This window comes from Papaver somniferum, chromosome 7, assembly GCF_003573695.1.
Source record: "Papaver somniferum cultivar HN1 chromosome 7, ASM357369v1, whole genome shotgun sequence".
Taxonomy (NCBI): Eukaryota; Viridiplantae; Streptophyta; class Magnoliopsida; order Ranunculales; family Papaveraceae; genus Papaver; species Papaver somniferum.
In genome coordinates, this window is record NC_039364.1 from 229,042,631 (window position 1) to 229,049,336 (window position 6,706).

The following is a 6,706-nucleotide window of genomic DNA, read 5'->3' on the forward strand; positions in this document are numbered from 1 at the left end:
TCGCTTTCTCGTCTTCTTTCTTATCCATAGAGAACTAGCATAAAGTAAAAAAAAAAAAGGCAGGGGTAATTTGAAACAAAAGTGTGCTAACTACTGCGAAGTACCAGACAGTAAAATTACCACTAAGCATGATCTTTATGCGTTCAGTATATACGGGTTTAAAATGAAGATAAAGGCAAACGACATATAAGAGAGTGCTAGCAAACAAAGTAAACATATTATCTTTTTTTTTAATTAGCACTCTTGTCCTCATTATGGATGAAAGCTTAAAATGGCAAATCAATCTCAAACAAACAAAGTTCACAGTAAAACGTAAAGGTGGCACAAATGAGAAGTTTAAATAATTATTTGTAACATGCCAGTAGAATTGTAGAAAAATTTTACGTCTATGTTACCGAAACCGAACTGAAAGAGTAGTACCTGCTTTAGAATCCAGTGATAGCAATAACTGACTGCATAATGAGCTAATGTTACTACCTGCACCATACAAAAGTAATGATCACTAATCCATATACAGCAGGAACTAAGAAAAGAGTCTTTGATAGCGAAAAGTAAAAGCAATGGTTGGCACCAAATCGTTACGGCCTATCGGTCCTCACTACTGTCCTAATATCAGAATTGCTAAGTTGGGAGTATTTGGTGGTACAAACCATTTAACTAGCCATGACAACCTGCAAAATATTCCATTTTGTGTATTCCTCGGAAGATATAAGTGTTGGGTCAGTTCTTACTAAGGAAATGAGCAGACAACCAGGCCTATATCTAGATTCTAAACAAGTTGAAACTTGAAATAAGGCTTTTTGAGTTAGGCAAAGATTATAGCCAAAAAATTTGAATAGTAAATGCCATTGCTGCTTTCTGTGCATGACTACATTTATGTCTCCTTCCCCCTCAAGGAAACATGCACAAAGTAAAGCCACCCAAATCTCTCCTCAAGTACATCTCAGAGAAAGTGGATAATTGGGCAGGATCTTAATTATCCATCGAACCACCTTAATTAAGGTTTATAGTGGGTCTCAATGGTCCATATTAAAAGTTTCCCCAAAAGGAAACTTGGTGGTTTTTCCACACTAAACAAATTAAGCATTTTTGTAAGAGGAAAGGGCCAGTGGCGTCTCATTGAATAACATTTTAGTTAAGACGAAATTTTTGTACTCAAGTTGATATGTGTAACTAACAGAGGTAGAGGCCACAAGTCCACGACTCCACGTTAGATACTAATCAGGCCATCTATATCTAATTCAAGCTTAATTTGTTTTGAAAATACTATTTTCTTCTTTTGGGTATCACTTGCACAATACATTGAACCTGTTTAACATACATTAACATCCTTGTTCTTTTCTGATATTTCCGGACAGGATCACTTGGTTAAGGCCTTGCAGATTTAGAGCTATTTCTAAACAATGCAAAAATATCCGAGGACTGACAAGTTAAAGCTCATTTCCTCGGTAAGAGTTATAAATAAATTAACAAAGACAACATGCATAATAGATTGACACTAACAACAATAGCCAAACACGGTATACCACCCACCACCACCTCCAATCATCACAAATTACACAAATAGCTCATAAGCAAGTATAAAAAAAGGAAAAACAAAATGAAATCTCCTGGTTGTACTGTCTAAAATCCTAACTATAAAAAGGAAAAACCCATGTTCTATCATAATTAGCAAATACAACAACAATTTTCTCCTTGGCATTTTCACAAACACCATCAAATATTCAACCAGAACATCCAAAAAAAAACATGTTCTAAATCAAATGAAAGAACCCATGTTCGACCAGAAAGTATGATAAAAATCCATGTTCCAAATCACATAAAACCCATATAAAATTGAATATGGATGAAGAATTATACCTGAAGATGATGATTATCCTAAAATAAGCTTTTAAATGATTTGAAAGAGATGGAAAGATAGATGAGAGTGATGACGGAGATAACAATTAGTGGATTTGTTGAGAAATATGAAGGAGATATAGTTGAGAATAAATCTAGAGTTTGGTTCCTTATCTCCCATCTCTGCTCTCCACGTAAGAAACAAAGAAAACGAGAAAGAAAATGTAATTTTTTGATATACAGCGTCGGGACATTTTTGCCAATTTCAACGACTCAGAGGTTATAGCCAGCGACTCAGGGGCATTAACTTTCCTGACTCTATAGGGCCCGAGTCAGGGGTTGGACCTGACTCAGATGCCGAGTCAGAGGTTGCAAAATTTACAAACCAAACAGTCTGACAGCTGACTCGGCGCGAGTCAGGGGTTGACTCAGACCCAGACGCCGAGTCAGCTGCAAACAAACAAGTTTCAAGTCCCCCCTTTTTTTTTTCTTTTTTTTTGTGATAAAGGTTTTTCATTAAAGACTAAAACTTAGGCTAAGCGTGCATTCCAAAAGAAATAGATCCATCTAATATCGATCCATGCAGAGATCTCTTAATCTTAGATTTATCTACTGATAGGTGGTGTTGAATACATTGTGGGAGAGCCCAGTTCAAAGTAGAATTTATGTTTCTTACATAGGAGTTTTTAGCTAAAGTATCTATTATCATATTTCCTGGTCTATGAAGAAAATGCAAACACAAAAAACTGCTGCAAGATTTTGCTATCCATTCTGCCTCCTCAAGACAAGCTTTAGCACGCCAAAAAAAGTCTGAATTCTTCCCACGAAAGTAGTTGAAAAGACTTTCACAACATCCTTCAATGCTAAAATTCTTAATTCCCTTGTCCCTTACCCAAATTGATGCCTGCATCACTCATATAGCTTCCGCTTCTTGAAGGTCTGTACTACATGATTGTTCTGCTCTACCTCCTTTTGAGATTCCTGCATCATTCCTCATAATTAAGGCATAACTAGAAGGTAAATTTTCTGATATCCATGCCGCATCTATATTAATTTTTAGAGTGTCCATTCGTGGTGATGTCAGGTCTGGTTACTAATCGTCTTGTGAATTTTCTTAGGCTTGTCGGGTTTACTAGTTCTCTTAGATCAGAAGGAGATATGCCCCTGAATTTCTAAGGTCAAACTGGTTGTTGTTTTAGATTTTTCCTCAAAGACTCTACTGCATCTTTATTTCCAAATAAACCTTTCTAGGAATTTTTCTAAAGAGATTTCCTTTCTAGGAATTTTAAACCAGTCCTTGCACATGTCTGGAATCTTATTTGAGTTATTATATTCAAAGAAATAGAGTTAGGAGCTGAATTCCATACTTCCTTAGCATATTGATAGTGAAATAAAAGGTGTTCAGTAGTTTCAATTTCTATTCCATCTATCTTACAAAAACAAATGGTTTTTGTAAAATCCCATGGTTGTGGATGAGTTTCTTAGTGCGATCAACGACCACCATTTGCTCTCAAAATTCAGAAAATTGAGAAACAAATCACGGCTAAGAATCAACCCATGTTTAACGCCTCGTCCAACCGTCCAGAATCACTCATCCATTATTATCTCTCCGTGCGTTATCAAAACCATTAATACCAGCACCAATTTAGGGCATCAATCTGCCTGATAATTGAGTTGTTTTCAATAATATTCTCTCCCTCCTATGATCCTCTTCAGTTACGAATACAAAAAAGATTTGCTTTAAAGAACCGGTAATAACTTCAAACTTACATGCAACAGGATCCTTTCAAAAATGTTCCACTACATAAACCCTAGACGAGGTGATCATCTTTCTCAGTTTCAGTCGCATTTTATTTCAGCATTACTAGGTAATGGTTGGTTATCTTTTATTTTATTCTTTCGGTGATAGTTTGATTTGCTTTGAGTTTTAATAAGATTATTGATTTGCTTTGAGTTTTAATAAGATTATTATCGTTCTGATGTAGGTTTTGATTGTTGGATTCAGAAAATCATCAGAGTTCCAAACATCTTAGGTAATTCAATGGTGTTTTTAAAATTTTGATTGTTAGAATCAATTGATTTTTTTTTTGATTGTTCATGAAGAGACCCAATGTTTATGGACTTTGCTCATGAAATCTGTAAATGGGTGATTATAAAATCTGTAACCATAACTTTACCCCATCTATTTTTTGATTTCATATCATTCAAGTTAATTGATTACTTTGTTCATTCAATTGATTTTTTTTTGGGTTTCTGGACTTTGTTCATTCCTGTCTAGATTATGAAATCTGTAAATGAGTGATTATCAAATATGTACCCATAACTCTAAAATACTAAATTGAATACCTAAATTATTTGTTGAATTTGCAGGGTGATTACAACTGTCATCTGCAATTCAGCAGGGAAGAGAAACGGGAGATATGTTCAAAGCACAAATATTAACTCATGGTAACTTGAGTTGATGTCCATTATTCTTCATTTCTTTGTTTCTGGTGAATTACGTGGGAATTCCATTTTAATGTTTGTTGTGTTTTGGGAATATACATTGACTTAATATCAAAGAGGGGAAATGTTATTACAAAATATGCACATAATCGGGTGCATGAGGTTGTAGTGACAGGGGATTTGACTGAATTAAGAGAAACAAAATTTGAATGGGTCTATAGTTCGAACTTTGATGTACTCATTTGTGGTTTCTGTAATAATTTATTTGTGTTATGCACAACAATTTACACTACATAATGTCAATGTTCGCACAAGACATATCTTTCAATTTTTAGTATCTTGCAATCGTAAATGATTAATGATAACCTTGGAGGAAGGTATGAGTTTGGACTCATGATTATGCCATTGAAGTGTTTGAGAAAATGCTGGAAAGAGATTCTTCACCGAGAAAGATTACCAATTGAAACTTATTTTTCGAAGAAGATGGTTAATGGTACTGACTAGCCAGTCAGTTGTTCACTGCAACCATAAATGGTCATTGCAACAGAGTTTTAATCGTTCAGGCCTTTAATCTCTTTTAGGAGATGGTTAGTGAGTGAAGCATTCTTCTAAAACATTTTCGTTTGCAGGCTTCTTATTAACAAAATTTAATCTCTGTATTTGATTCGTACTTCGCAGAATCTTGAAAGAGGTTAGGCTCTATCCACGGTGCACATCTCAGCAAATGCACGGGTCATATTCAGTGTATAACAATAGTTTATACTATCTTGGATCAGAATATGGAAATGCATTTGCACTAGGTATGAGAACGTCCAACTGCACCTTATGAGTATTTGTTTGTTGGTTTTTGTTAATTTTCAATTTGTTGACGAACATACTATATACACTAAGTTCCGGTATTGTTTCATATATCTAGAGTCATTTCCTTCCAGTTTGGCCCCCCTGGCTTTGGAGCTGGGTAGTCGGTTCGGTCGGATACAAGACAATACAATGAGCAGTTCACTAGCAAAATTGAAGGAAGCATACCATGCTTTGGTACTTGAGAAAACAATTCTCTTCAAAGAAATGATAATATTAAGTTTTTTAAATGTGTATTCATTTCTATAAAGTAGTTCTGATATGTTAATGCGGTCAATAATTGTACGGGTTGTTGTTGGATTCCAATCTAGTGTTTGTCTCGATATTGTATTGTTACAAACAAATACATAGAGTTGGCTCTTCCTCTGGACATGTAAGATTATTTCACAGTACTTCGGTGTTAGTTGTTAACTATATCATTTGTGCTTATACAATAGCTAAATACCAGTCTTATCATTACAACAGTATGCTAGGACGTCTATATACAAATTTCATTACAACATAAAGTGGGCATGATTAGTTGTGGTAAAATTCATTGGTTCAAACTTCAAAGGTTGTCTGAATCGGTAATCTCATTATTAATCACATAGAAATATAGCGCAAACATCAAGCTCACTACACATATTCGAGTTGTTCTGGAAGTTCACCCTTGGGGTTCTCTTATTATGCCATTAATTTTGATGATTTTGTTGTTTTTGGGTTATTTATGGCATAATGTCCAGCGAATCCAGGTTTTGGAAGTCATTAGAGTGGTGAACAAATTGAACATCCTAACGGTCGTGAACAAGATAGAGATGCTCAGTATCTTGATCTTGCTATTGGTTTATGTGCATGGAAGATAGCAGGGAAAATGAATTCAACAGTAGGAATTGCGTCCATTATAGATGATGCAGGATTTCGTTGGCTGCACCTGAGGAGCGAATCTTCATTTGGTCATATTTAATGAGAGAAGGGTCTGTGATGGCAATACTGTACAAAATTGGAACTTTGCAACTTGAGTTTAGAATTTAAAGAAAGTAATTGTCTGTGGCTCCTATCAGGACGGAACCTGTACTAGCCATGTATAAACTGGAAGTCTCTTATTGATATGAATGTTCTGATGTCGCATCACCTTTAGTTGTTTGTTTTTCAATCACAACAGTGCATTTCAACTTAACCCTCACTTCCCTTATTACCTCTTCTTAAATCTCAAATGCTTATGAATTGAATAATGGGTGTGCAAGCAACATGAGTGCCAGCTTTTAAATTTTTAATTTTAATTTTAATAAATTTTGATTTAAAGACAAAAACATGGAATTTGGAAAGGCAGGATTTATGGTTAGGGGATTCCGGGGAATTACCTTTCCATACTCTGAGTGAAAACTTATTATTTTTATTTTTTTTTGAAAAGAAACTTATTATAGGATTTTGTGAAATGAAAACTTGATAAGTTTACGTGTACAGTATGTTTATCAGTTTTATATAGGAATCACTTTTCCAGCAAATTTTCTAGGAAACTTATAGGATTATTAGTTCGCTTTTAATCCTAGATTCTATACATATACAATTTTAAGATTCTTGGGAT